This window comes from Haemaphysalis longicornis, unplaced genomic scaffold (assembly GCF_048455015.1).
Source record: "Haemaphysalis longicornis isolate Haplotype H1 unplaced genomic scaffold, Haemaphysalis longicornis Haplotype H1 scaffold_7, whole genome shotgun sequence".
Taxonomy (NCBI): Eukaryota; Metazoa; Arthropoda; class Arachnida; order Ixodida; family Ixodidae; genus Haemaphysalis; species Haemaphysalis longicornis.
The window spans coordinates 111,833,564-111,848,784 of record NW_027526422.1 but is presented as its reverse complement, the minus strand read 5'-3'; positions in this window follow the sequence as shown (position 1 = coordinate 111,848,784).

Below are 15,221 nucleotides of genomic sequence, written 5' to 3'. Positions count from 1 at the left end.
CTTCTTGCATCTACTATGTTCTCGATGCGAATCGACGTTTCGAGAACCACGCGCGCCAAAAGATAAAAAGCCTGCAGTGCGGACGCCGGGGCATTCGATTCGACGACACTCGCCTGTGCAAGTCACTTTGTTGACCGCTGCTTCGCCGCCTCTGTATTCTTTTGAGTTGTTAGGGGAGCACAAGTTCGCTCCAATAAACGTGTTTCTCATTCAACACAACTGCATCGTCCTTGTCTTCGTGACATCTGGTGGAGGTGCTGGGTACGCACCCTTCATGCCCACTACAACCTCGAAAAGCCGCCAAGCCAGTCCAACAAGAGCCAGCCCCCGCCTGCAAGATTTACCACCCGAGTTCGGTTTGATGCCAGAAGGGCCCAAGAAAAGGAACGCTGCAACCAACACCATGGTGCAAGAAACAACGTCGCCAATCGTCCTGCAGCAGCCCCGGGAACCGCCATCGTTCCGAGGAGCCCCCGCAGAAGACCCAGAAGAATGGTTGGAGAAACTGGAGCGCGTCCGGAAATTCAACAGGTGGGACGACGCAGAAACGTTCCGGCACGTTTTCTTTTACTTGGAAGATTCGGCTCGCACTTGGTTCGAGAACCACGAGAGCTCCTTGACAAACTGGGCTCAGTTCAAAAGCGAGTTTACTAAGACCTTCACTACCGTCGTGCGGAAAGAAAGAGCCGCCCTTTTGTTGGAAACGCGAACGCAACACCCCAACGAAGGTGTCGTGATCTTCGTTGAGGAGATGAAGCAGCTATTTCGCCGCGCGGACCCCGAAATGACGGAAGAAAAGAAGTTGCGCTTCTTAATGCGCGGAGTGAAGGAGGAACTGTTTGCTGGACTTGTCCGAAATCCGCCCAAAACCGTCGCCGAATTCGTGACCGAAGCCAGCACCATTGAGAAAGCCCTCGAAATGCGTGCTAAGCAGTATGACCGCAACTTTGTTGGCGCGGCCAATGCGAACGACTTTGGCAGCACGCGGATCCCGGCCGACAGCCTACGCGAGACTATCCGCGCAATAGTGAGAGAGGAGCTGCGGAAAGTTCTCCCAACGCCGCCGCAGCCCCAAGTCGCTTCCCTCACCGACGTGATTAGAGAAGAAGTGCAACAAGCGTTGGGAACTTCTACGCCATCCGAGGTACCCCGAGAGCCACAAGCTATGACATACTCCGCGGCTGTTCGTCGACCCCGCCCTGCCCCAACACGCCGTCAAGAAGCCCCGCCGTACCGCCGCCCACTGTCACCCGCCCGACCCCCGGTAGCCCGAAACCAGACGCCGAGGAAGACGGACGTATGGCGAACTCCCGATAACCGTCCTCTGTCCTACCACTGCGGAGAGGCCGACCACATTTACCGTCGCTGCCCATACAAGAGACTCGGACTGCGTGGTTTCTCCGTCGACGCACCTCGCCCTCTCCCTGGCCAACGACCACGTGAGATCAACGAGTATCTATCTGAAACCAGCCGTGGCCCAGCGCGTTTCAACCGTTCGCCGTCGCCCTGCCCCTACCAATCGCCGAACCGCCGTAGCAACGCTGACTTCGCCCGTGGAAGGTCCCCCAGCCCACGCGGGGGAAACTAAAGGCGGCAACTTCTGGAGGTGAAGTTGCTCTACGGCGAAAAACTGGAAACCCTCCAACGACGCAAGGACGCGCTGAAGACAGTGATTCACGACATGCCCTTATCCCGACGACCCGACCTAACCCTGACGAGACTCCCGAACACGACGACAGCTACACGGCGCGACGCGTACCCGACCTGGCCGAGACGTCCGTTGAGAAGACGACGACAACGACGATGCACAGTGCCCGACCATCAACACGTACAAGCAGAAATACGACGCCCCGACGAACCCGGAACTCGAGGAAGACTGCATCTGACGTCAAGGTGTCCATCGACGGCTTTGACGTAGTCGCCCTCGTAGACACGGGAGCTGACTATTCGGTAATGAGCGGACCATTTGCGTCTAAACTGAAGAAAGTTATGACCAGATGGGACGGTCCGCACATACGCACAGCAGGAGGCCACCTCGTGACGCCAAGTGTAACGTGCACATCGCGCGTCACCATAGACGGCACAACGTACCCTGCGGCGTTCGTCGTTCTGCCTAACTGCTCCCGCGACGTGATTCTCGGAATGGACTTTTTGACGGACAACGGCGCAATAATTGATCTGCAGACCAAGTCGATAACATTTTCCTCCAATCACTCCACGACGCCGCAGCCGAACCCCGATCACCGTGCTGCTGTCAGGATCGCCGACGATCACATCACCCTGCCATCCCGCGCAAGCTTGATGATCGCCGTCTACTGTGAGGATGCTGCTTCTGACATCGACGCTATCGTAGAGAGTGATCGAAGGTTGCTTCTCGACCACGGTGTCTCCGTCGCAAGAGGCATTGCGCACTTTAAGCAACGCCAATCTCACGTTTTGGTCACTAATTTCACCGAAGAGTACCAGCATTTAAACAACGGAGCTGCAATTGCGTTCCTTGAAGAAACGCAAGAAGCAAGTGATGTGATCGCAGTCGCCGACTTTGAACGCACACCCGTAGAAACATTCAAGCTCCCGCAGCCATTCGACGTGAATCCGGCGCTACCGCAAGAACAACGGAAAAAATTATTGGCTTTGCTGCGTCGCTATAGCGAATGTTTTTCGTCGAGCGCAAAACTACGTCAGACCCCTCTAGCGAAGCACCGAATAATAACCGAAGATGGAGCCCGACCTACCCGACAGTCACCGTACCGCGTCTCTTCACACGAACGGGAAGCCATCCGGACTCAAGTCGACGACATGCTGAGCGATGACATTATACAGCCATCGAAAAGCCCCTGGGCTGCGCCCGTCGTACTCGTAAAGAAAAAAGACGGCACATTAAGGTTTTGCGTTGACTACCGGCGACTGAACAAAATCACGAAAAAGGACGTGTACCCCCTTCCCCGAATCGACGACGCCCTCGACCACCTCTGCCACGCGAAGTACTTCTCATCGATGGACCTGAAGACCGGCTACTGGCAAATTGAAGTGGACGAGAGAGACCGAGAGAAGACTGCATTTATAACCCCCGACGGCCTATACGAGTTCAAGGTGATGCCGTTTGGGCTGTGCACAGCACCAGCGACGTTTCAAAGAGTCATGGACACTGTGCTAGCTGGCCTTAAGTGGCACACCTGCCTCGTATACCTCGACGACGTAGTGGTATTCGCCCGGACTTTCGACGAACACCTTGCAAGGTTGGAGTCTGTACTCGAGGCCATTCGTACGTCGGGGTTGACGCTGAAGCCTGAAAAGTGCCGTTTCGCATACGGGGAACTCAAGTTCTTGGGCCACGTCGTCAACGCCGCGGGAGTCCTACCTGACCCGGCAAAAACTTCAGCCATTGCGAACTTCCCAAGGCCGAAAGACAAGAAGGGCGTGCGAAGATTTCTCGGGCTGTGCGCATACTACCGGCGCTTCGTCGCAAACTTCGCACGCATTGCAGAGCCACTCACGCGCTTGACGAAAGATAGCACCCCTTTCAGCTTGGAAAACGACCAAGAAAAAGCATTCGCCGAGCTGCAAAAACGCCTGCAAAGCCCGCCCATGCTCGCTCATTTCGACGGAAATGCCGAAACGGAAATGCATACGGACGCCAGTGATATAGGCTTGGGTGCCGTCCTTGTCCAAAAGCAAAGCGGCTACGAAAGGGTAATCGCCTATGCCAGCCGTGGTCTGTCGAAGGAGGAGAAAAACTATTCTGCCTCTGAGAAAGAGTGCCTGCCTATTATATGGGCGATTTCAAAATTTCGCCCATACGTGTATGGAAGGCCATTCAAGGTTGTAACAGATCACCATGCGCTGTGTTGGCTCGCCAATTTGAAGGACCCCTCTGGCCGTCTTGGGCGGTGGAGCTTGCGCCTGCAGGAGTTCGACGTTACAGTCGTTTATAAATCCGGCAGGAAACACTCCGACGCCGACTGCCTGTCCCGCGCCCCCGTCGACCCACCACCACAAGACTCTGATGAAGACAGCGCGTTCTTCGGGATCGTGACGGAGAGCGACCTAGCCGCCCAGCAGCGTGCCGACCCCGACTTACGCGTCATAATCGAGTACCTCGAGGGATGCAACGTTGCCGTTCCTAGGACCTTCAAACGCAGCTTACCAGCATTCAGCCTGAGAAACTCCGTCCTTGTGAAGAAGAATTTCAGCCCCGGAACAAGAGCGAATTACCTTCTCGTCATCCCCGCGGACCTTCGTGACGAAATTTTGGAAGCGTGCCACGACGACCCGTCTTCCGGACATCTGGGCACAGCCCGCACTATTGGAAAAATCAAGGCGAGGTACTACTGGCCCGGCCTTACCTCTGACGTCACCCACTACGTCCGGAGCTGCCGTGACTGCCAGCGACAAAAAACGCCGCCGAAAAAACCCGCCGGACTTCTGCAACCGATCGCCGTCCCATCGAGACCATTTCAACAGATTGGAATGGACCTTTTAGGCCCGTTCCCTACGTCACGATCACAGAACAAGTGGATTGTCGTAGCGACAGACTACATGACGCGCTACGCAGAGACCGCCGCTCTTCCTAGGGGGACTGCACAAGAAGTGGCGAAGTTCTTTATAAGCCAAGTTGTGCTGCGACATGGAGCCCCGGAAGTCCTAATCACAGACCGCGGAACGGCATTTACTGCGGAGCTGATGCAAGGAGTATTACGCTACAGCAACACGGATCACCGAAGAACGACGGCGTACCACCCCCAAACGAACGGACTAACAGAACGTATGAACAAGACAATCGCAGATATGCTGTCAATGTACGTTGACGTTGAACATAAGACTTGGGACGAAGTGCTCCCGTATGTCACGTTTGCATACAACACGGCTATCCAGGAGACGACACAGCTGACGCCGTTCGAGCTTGTCTACGGTAGAAGGCCGACTACGATGCTCGACGCCATGCTTCCGCACGTAGAAGACGACGACCTCAACGCCGACGTCCACGGATATCTTCAACGTGCGGAGGAGGCCCGCCAGCTCGCTCGAGTTCGTATTACGGACCAGCAGCTGGTGGATGCGGGCCGCTACAACCTCCGACGCCGAGACGCCGAGTACCAACCAAGGGATCGTGTGTGGGTTTGGACTCCCATCCGACGACGCGGACTCAGTGAGAAGCTCCTGCGACGGTATTTCGGACCCTACCAGATTCTACGACGTGTTGGCCAACTTACCTACGAAGTAATCCCCGATGGTGACTCCGGCACTTCACGACGACGCACGCGGCCTGAAGTCGTCCACGTGGTTCGCTTAAAACCTTTCTACGGACGATGACGAACTTTTATTTTCATTTTTCGGACTGTCGCTTATGTTAGCATCGGGTCGATGCACTCTTAGAGGGGGGTAATGCCGCGAACCATACATTGGGTTTGTTTATTTGTGTTTTGCTTTTACCGCCCGGCTGCGCCGGTCTGTGTTATCTCTGCGCCAAGGGAAGCGCGTGTTCCATTCTTTCTTTCGGTGCCGCATGTGTTATCTGTTGTGATAGGGAGAGCATTTCGATCTAACGTGAAGAGCCCAGAATAATCTTCTTGCATCTACTATGTTCTCGATGCGAATCGACGTTTCGAGAACCACGCGCGCCAAAAGATAAAAAGCCTGCAGTGCGGACGCCGGGGCATTCGATTCGACGACACTCGCCTGTGCAAGTCACTTTGTTGACCGCTGCTTCGCCGCCTCTGTATTCTTTTGAGTTGTTAGGGGAGCACAAGTTCGCTCCAATAAACGTGTTTCTCATTCAACACAACTGCATCGTCCTTGTCTTCGTGACAATATCTAGAGTTCGTGATGTGTTTTCTTACTCGTGTGGTCCGTCGTTTGCGCTAGTAAAATGCACCCATTATCGTCTAACCGACTAGTCCAACTTTCTTTCCTTAATTAGATAAACGAGGACAACGTGCAAAAAGGTTTTGTAGGGCGGGAGTTTATGATAGAGGAAAGAGAATGTGGAGGTGGCGAAGGTAATCGGAGCATCAAGTACGTACAATGGGGGGGGGGGGTTAAAGGAGAATACCAAAGAAAACATGGAGGTGCAAACGGCTAGCCACCGTAAAACAAGAATAAGAATAGAATAGATAATAGAATAGGGGGTCAGCGGAGGTGACTTGGAGGATAGTGAGGGGAAAAGAAAGCCAAATCCATATAGGGACAGGCATACGTCGAATCGAAAGACGGACAAAAAGGAAGGAAAGAGAGGGTAGTGGAAGGTAGTAGTCAGAGAAAGTTAGGGTAAGGTGTAAAACAGTAGAGCAGTATATAGAATGGTCAGCATTATGGAGGGGTATTAGAGGCGTAGTGCAGAACGGTAAGAGACGTGCAGGTGGGGACTATGACAAGACCAAGAAAGGGTGGTGTACAGTCGCCAGCAAAAGTTTGCGGGATGTGCAGTGCGTGGCCGAGCGGCGCATAACTGCATTACTGCGCTATCTGCACTCAGCGAGCACCGGGTCGAGGCTCAAGGAACTGGCGTGCTAGGTGCGCTTGCGCATGCTTGTCCTTTATTTGTTACCGGGCATCTCTGATCACTCGCCTGCCCGTGATATGCTTTCGTTATTCGCGGCAGCCACTGCGGTGCCGCGTGACCATTACCGTCGTTCTGCTATCACTGGTGCAAGGAAACATGCAGCCCGCGGCAGCCGTTTTCGCGGCGTGCAATGTTGTCTGAAGAAATCTTATCTTCCAAGTGATGCGATGATTAACTACAAAATTTATTTTAGGCAACATTTTTATCCTACCTTCTGACAAAAACTGCACGCGTCGACGGGGTCTATCTAGATTTCAGTCTAATGTAGGTACCATGTAAAAATATCATACTGAAATTGGCCGCAAGGAAGACGTTAGCATTACGCCGAATCTCGTTTGCTTGCCACAGTTATTTTATATGGAAGCTTTAAACGATACGCAATTCCCGTGTGCTGTCAATACATGACACTCTAAGGAGAATACTTGGTTACAGAAAAGGACTGTTCATCTTGTTTTTTCGGGTCTACCCCGAAACAAATTATGGGGTAACTAGCCGCTGAGACAACTACAACGTTTTGCGAGCCAGTTGCAGCCCCGTTTTTCTCCTATAGAAAAAAAACGTTAGTCTGTATTACTTTCATTCAGCTGGATAACAAGAAAGTAAGCGCAACTCTTACACACAACCTGCTTTTTTCGACACCTTCATAGACTCTGCCAACCTCGGCTTGTACTCCTTCATCACAAACTGGAAGAGCTCTGAATTTTTTCCCATTTCTTTTTAATTGAAAATATGTGTGTGTCGGGCCCCTTACAACCGGTGCAGCTCCTGCAGGTCCTCATAGGAAAACATTTGCGTACGAACTGGAATATTTGCTCTGCACGCAACAGTTCTGGGTTTATGTTATGTTATGGCGGAGGCCCGTTTAAGTGCTTCGCACTCATCTGGGTCTGTAAGTTATTGCCCTTGTTCTCATCATACGGAACATGGTTCCTTTTCACGTTCCGCCATCAGAAAAATTCGACCACCACCATTGAAATTTATTGTGCCATTGCGCTTACCTGTTGAATGAAGAATGTACACGCCATCGGGCATCTATGGCGGCGAAAAACGTGAGATTACACACCAAGGGTGATTTTGTATGTGAAGCATTACCAGGGCGTTAGCAGAAGTAAATAAAAGTAAACAACAGATGATGAATAAAAAGATATATTTACAATGAGGTCCATGTTCAAACAAATTTCTTAGGCTGACAACTTCATGTGCAAATTAATATTCGGCGAAGTTGCCTTCTGCAGAGATCGCTTCGGCTATTCTCTGCAACATCTACTCGTACAGAGCCCTTATAGTCTCAGGCTCAGCGCTCAATGCCGCGCAAACGGCGGCTGCGGGCCACGTATTTCGTAGCACTAGCGACAGCAGAACGACAACGATGGTCACGCGGCGCCACAGCGGCTGCCGCGAATATCGAAAGCATATTGCGGGCGAGCGAGCCATCAGTGTTGCCCGGTAACAAATAAAGGACAGGCATGCGCAAAGCGCGCCTAGCACGCCAGTTTCTTGAGCCTCGATCCGGCGCATGCTTGCTGCAGATGGCGGCGCAATGCAGTTTTGCGCCGCTCGGCCACGCGCTGCACATCCCGCATACTTTTGCTGGCAACTGTACGTTAAATATAGTGTTAAGTCAGGGCAAGGAAGTCCCAGAGGAGAGAGGGACAGAGGAGGCGTGAAGGGGTGCGGGCTTATGGGAAAAGATGGAAAGGAGCTCGATAAAAGTGGTGACGTTGAGTGGCAGGAGGTGCAATGTGCTATCATGCTGAGGAGTTAATTTTGAGGCTGCTTTACAATAACAGCGGAAATTGACCAGCAGGGCAACATAAATGGACTCTTTGGTAAGACGGCCAACCTCGTGTCCCAGCTAGAAGAAACTACGCTATTTCTACTACGCTAATTCTACACTATTAACCCGTAATTTCTATTGATGTGAGAAGAGAGGCGGCTACTTTGCTACTATGTTTCAAATACTAAGTGTTTAAAATACATTATTTTATTTTATTTTTATACCGATAATATTTACACTATCGCGTTTCCTTATTCTGCCACATTGCCAAAAGGCAGCAAGTAGTAAGTTACATGCACAAGGTGACAATTGCTAAGGCAGAAACACTGAACAGGCAGAAAAAGTGACGAGATGCAGATGAATTCATGCACTACATAATATTGAATAGGCCAGTCCTAACACACCATGACCCGTGTAAAACACAGCCTTGCAGTTAACACCACCAAGGTATTAACTGCAGTGCCTTGTTTTATACAGTGCTGCACTGCTGCGGAGTGCTTCATTACAAAATTAGTGGAAGCAGCTTTCACCATCCTTCAGGAGTTTTCCACAGACCTTTCGCCAACAGATCACTTCCTTTCACCCGAGTGTCTGAAGCAATCTCCTGTGAACACCAGGTCTTGTGTTGTAACGGGTCGTCATCCGTTTCCTGTTCAGCTGCAGGCATTTGTACGTACCCCACCATCATTAAGTTTCAAATGTTTTCTTACCAGCTCCTCGGGTACACTTACTCCAGGGCGCATCCTCAGGCAACAATCCAATTGAAATTAAGCTGTCCCCGTATCGGCCCAATACGTCCAGAGGTGTTATTGAAGTAGACCCAAAGGAAAACAATGAAAAAATTCCTAAATCAATTCGCTGCAAGCAAGCCAAAATCATAGCATGCCGCCGCCTTGGCCATTCCAGCATAGAAGTCCTAACGTCCGACTCTTCAACTCTCTCAAAAGTGCTAAAGTACAATATGGCCATAATGAAAGTGTCGCCATACCAACCGCGTCGGATGGTTTGCAACCAATGTCATAACATCGGACATATGTCTCGACATTTTAATTCACCAGCTATTTGTCGCAACTGTGGGAAAATGCATCCTGACATAACAAACTGCGGACCCACCTTCTACTGCGTCCTAATCGATTAGTTCGGTCATATTGTAGGTAACCCTACCTGCCAGGAAATTGTTCCTATGACATCCAACGTTGCTTCCGCAAAGGAATGCACCAATGGCTCTCTTGGGTGGAACTTGTGCAGCACAAAGATATTTCAGTCCCTTGTTTATCAGTATGCAGACCATTACAAATGACCCCAAAAATAATTTTCTTCAAAAATACTCTGACAGCAGTGTGGGCTATATTTTTCTCGACTGTATGCCTTTCGTCCAAAAAATCAGCAAGTCAAGGCCGAAATCATGAAACTTGAACGTGTTCAACAACATAGACTCCCACCGTCCTCTAACCGCCCCTTCCCAACCGCCCTCTTCCCAGCCGCTCACATCGACGACCCCTTCATCTACAAGGAGTACTCGAAGCCTTAGTACTAAATGCAAACCTATGTCCAAATCCAATCTGGCCCCCCAGCTTTCTCAAGAACTACCAACCATACGTACTGGCATACAGAAAGAACAACTAGCTAGACAGGAAGATTGCAAAAACACGCATGCCTGTATAGACATACCGGTGAATCATCTACGCAACTTTCTAGAAGTCATTACTCACGTTCCGCGAACTGACCCAACCAAAGAGCCCCAAGGAAGATACCAAGACATTGTCTCATGACAGTCCCAATATTTGCACTGCAGTGGAACTGCAGAACTACACACTACTTTGCTGATGAAAGTTAAACAACCAAAGCTTCCTTTGTTTTCCTCCAAGAAGCATGCGAAACTCAAGCCTCCGCGGTTATATTGCTGATAAAACCAATCTATCACGCAACGCAAGTACCGTGCGGACGCTGCAAAGTAAAATCAGCGCTAACCTCAAGATATGCCGCTACTCTTGTGCAATCTTTTTTTGCTACCTCCCCCATAATCCTCCCTGAGTTCTCGTCCTGTAATCACGAAATCATTGCAGTTCTCATGCGCCTCCCTACTGGCCGCAAAATTATTCTCGTATCAGCATACTGCAAACTTGTCGACAGTTCCTCCGCGTTTGCCTGGATCCGGCTATGGTTTCTCAACTACCCAATATTACAATCCGCATTGGTGGTGAGTTCAAAGCTAGTCGCCAACAATGGGGTTACTGCCGCACATCTGCTTGAGCAAGCTTTCTCGCCGACACCATGTATCTCAGCAATTTCTCATCAATGTAACTTTCCAAAAGACAAGAACTGGCCTTCATAAACGGAGGAAGACACCACGGCTTACCACACCTGGGAAATAACCCGCCTGATCAACAGCGGGTCTCCCTACTTTACAACCTGGGGTAGCCACCGCTTCCCCCTTCTTATAAAGTTTTGTGGTAAGAAGATGCGCACCAAAGAATTATCGATCAAGAAGATAGATCAAGAGCCCTCTGCCTCTTTCGATGATTTTGCCAATCTTATTCCAACTTGTACCCAAGAGCCACAGAAAAAATCAAGTGCTCTTCATGTCCTGCTCCCAATCTTCTCGAAAAAAATGCATTATCTCACACAATTGTAACGCTCTACCGAAAAACATCCTACGATCCTTGTCGCCATCCGCCGCCAGATAAAGTCATCAAATCATATCACCGTTTCCTTTCCCACAACCACTGGAATAACGTATGTGCCACACTCGGCCACAAAAAAAGGTCTTCGGGCTGTCTCAAAAATTCACTTAAGTTTCGGGCCTAAGAATAAACAGGAACTTTCGCTATTTTGTACCCTCACTCTCACAAATGTCCCAGTCACCGTGGAAGATTACACTATTATGGTTTTCCTCCCGCACGCCCAACTGCATACCCCTTACCATCAACCACACATCCTCATTTCGTCGCCAAAGGACGATCTCGAGCTTCCCTTCACCTTCAATGAACCTTACACTGAAATTAATGAAGTAGATTCTAAGTGTGTCCTGGACTCCACGGTATAACCTGGAAGCGCCTCCGTGACTTGCCAAAATCTGCTCTTGTTGCCTTACTTGGTCATGTTACCAGGTTCTGGGAAACTGTTGGGTTTCTGAACATCTTCAACTTACTCTCATAATCCCTATTCCCATGCCCAAGAAGCTTGGTACCGGCCGAACATACCTCACCAGCCTCTGCCCCATCTCGCTGACTTCTGTCTTCAGCAAACTTATAGGACGGCTCATCAATACCTGTATCACCCATTACCTGGAATATGTGCAACCATACTTTCCCCCTGTGCCAACTGCCTTCCGCCCAAACCTCAGCACTCCCGATATCCTCTGGCTATTACGCCGAGTGATCAATCTGTCCCATCATAACCATTCTAATACCCACCTGATTTTGGGAGTTGACCAAGGAAAGGCTTTTGATCGCGTCCACCAATGTGCTATTGTATAGGAACTTGCGCACGTCTACTCATGCTCCCGGGCTGAAATCTATTCCACAATTCTCTCGGCGCTCTGTCAATACGAATTTAAGGGTGTCAACCAGGCTGTACCCTACGCACTTACTACTTTGACCGTGGGTAACGTCAGGGACTTGTACTTTCACTGATCCTATTTAACCTCCCCATGGTGAAGGTAACTCATAATCTCTAAGGTGACTTTGCTGCACAAATCACAATATATGCAGTCGATGTGTGATGAGGTAGAAGACAGGAGTAGTATGTGACTGCGGCAAGTGTGCGATGAAGACGAAGTTTATCAAGAAGATGAGATGGCGGACCATGGACAATTGCCATGAGTGGTGTATTCTTGAAGAAAGAGAAGAAGACGAGGAGATGGTAGCTGGGACGGAGGCGTATGAATTCGGAAGAGCAAGGCTTCTGAACGCTGTCCGCAAGGCGCGGTAGCAGTGGTCTTCCGAGGCCGTCGGCGAAGACGCCCGGAAACCCAGCAAGGCTGCACTGTCAGCCGGGCCTTGCATCGACAACCGCGCATTCAATCTCCGGCATCGAGTCGGCGACGTAGTGTTCTCCGTCACGAGCTACGGACACCAGCCGCATCCAGGACTCTTCATCGGCTCTGAATCAAATGCGCCACAGCACGTCAGGTGATCATTGATGAGATGGTCCTCCGACACCAAGTTCTTTGTAAACTTCACTCGGACAGGGTAATTTTTTTTTCTACCTGGGCCCACTTCGTGTGTTTAGGAATGACTTGACTTCACTGTACCATTCTACTGGTAATTGTAACGTTCAGTTTGTTAATCGTCTAATCTAGGTAAATGTCTATTCCGCGTGTCTCAAGCGCCTGTCTCATTTCCGCGACGCGAGTCTCGAAGCCTAGCTACCAATACCACCTCACGATGCAACCATATGGACTGAAGGAGCCGAATTTTTATGCCCCATAGTGGAGCAAACCCAACACCAAGCCACCGCAAACAGCCTTAAAGGCTCCTTTGCCTCTCATGTTCTCGAATTAGCCCCTAAAAACGAATTCTTACCGCATTTGGCCACAAACCTCCTCCGCACAATATACTTCCTACTTTTCTCCTCGCCAGTACACCCATAACCGCTGGTTTCAACCCACACGATTACTCGGCATCCCAATCGGACACAAAAATAGCCCGTTAATATGGCTACCAAAACTGAAAGCTAAACATAAAACAATTCATCATGTCATACATCGCCTCTCGAGCAATTTTTTTGGAGCAAGCCAGAGGGCAACCCAAACTTTAGCACATGCTGTCGCCATTCGCACCATAACTCACGCAGCTCAATCCTACGACTCCCACAAAATTGCCACGAGAACACTTCAACATCTGCGCAGATCCACCGTTCACCCCTATAGCGGTCCACCAAAATACATTCGCCTGGAAAACTTGCAAGCTTCAATTGCTCTCCCCCATTAGATAATATACTTCAAGAGCAAGTACATTAATCCCTTCATCAGCTCACATCAACTCGTCAAGGTATCTCGCATCATCGCCTGGGGTGGTCTCAAACCACAACTACTTCACAACATCTCGTCTCCTCTGCCTCCCTTGAGCCGCCCGTCTGGTTTGGATTCTACGGCCACCCACCCCATCCCGCGCAACACCCGCCCCGTCCGCGCTTCCCGCATCGACGCCCTCCGACACAGTAAACTTCTCCACAAAATAAACATTTACACCCGCTCAAGAATTGCTCCTCCCTTCCTTCGCACTGCATGGGCTTCATCTCTCCTCCGCTCCATCCAAGGAAATCTATCCCTTAATATTTCTTGTGGTAACATTCTGGAAGCGGAAATCCCTGTTATCATTCAAGGTACAGACTATATTATGTCTGCCTTTCACTCCTCCGTTCCTTCCCGAATACGCATACTGACAGACTCTTTCGAAGCCCTGCAGTTTCTCAAATGTCACACATCAAACACTACCATCGCTTACAAAATCCTTCATCAGATGTTTATTTTTAAATCTAGCGGCATTCATGTTCGCATCGAGTGGTCACCTGGAGACGAGGAGGCATCACCGCGGAAACAGGCAGCCCACTCGGCTGCACGACATTGTATAATCTCTAGTCCTCCGCTTCTACCGGGCTTGGCTGTACACCTTTTGAGACAAACCACCACCGATGCAGCTTCTACTTTACAAAAACAAAAAAATACCGCTTCCAGGCTCTGACTCCAACCGGCTTCTTATCCGCTCTTCCCTCGCTCCAAAGATCAGCCTAAACTCCCATAAACAAAAATTTGCGAATGCTAGCCTTACCTCAGAGACCTCCCGTAAATGGTTCACCCTCTTTCTGCCGCCTCGATGTCCCTTTTGCGGCTGTCCTAGTCCCGCCAATCTCAAGCATCTAACTTGGCATTGTCCGAGATTAGCGTTAAAAAACTCCAAGCCCCCTCCAAATACATACTCTTTATACAGTGACCCTCGTATACTAGAAACCTACATGCTGGCTTTAAGTGCACACTTTTCTGTCAAATGTGGTCTAGTGTGAGCAGTTTAGAGTCGTGAGCCTGCTCTTCTCACACCAGCGGCCTGCCCTGCCTTCTCAAGGAGCCCAACTGTTTTTGGTCGAATGACCGCCTATAAGATGTCCCAAGCTACAAACAGCCCCCCCCCCTTATACTCCCACTTCCTCCACTTCGCGTGGAGTCTTCCCACCACATCAAAGGCGTCCGTCTCCTCGTACTCTTCAATTGTATCCGGTGACAAGATTGCTGACCAATAAGGCATGCAAAAGTTTCGATTAATATCATTTAGAGCAACCATTTAGAGTTAGGCTAGCCGTAACTGTAACATCCTTCCCGCGACCAAAGTGGCTGGTGGAGTAGAAGCGCTACACCTCACTACTCCTGAGCGGCCGTGCTCCTTTAATCTGAAACTGCTGCTTTTTATCCTGACAGGGCGTCTGCATTAAAGTACGGACAAGGAGAAACAACTGGAAATACCGAGACCTTTGGAAATAACGTTAGCGGGCGCACAACTCCTGTTAAAGAATTCAGTGCGTGGGAGGAGTTTGAACTCCCAGCCCTTTACTTGCTCCATAATTACAGCTGTGATCCACTATACCCATGCCCCTTCCTGTGCTCTTATTTACCCACCCGGAAGCTAACACTGCATAATGAGTGGACTTGTTTTTTTTTTCATTTTCTAAGCGTCTATAACGGTGTTGGGTGATTTATTTGCTTAGTGATTGTTTCTACGTTTTCAGCTTTGTCAACTTTGGCCGACACGAACTCGAGTGACTATGATGGTTATGAATGTAAGTACCCCAAACTGTTGTTCAATGTTTGGCTCCTCGTTTTATTCAAAGAGCGATGATATTTTTATTTTGAGAATGCCTTCTTAGCTTCCGACGAACAATTTGTCT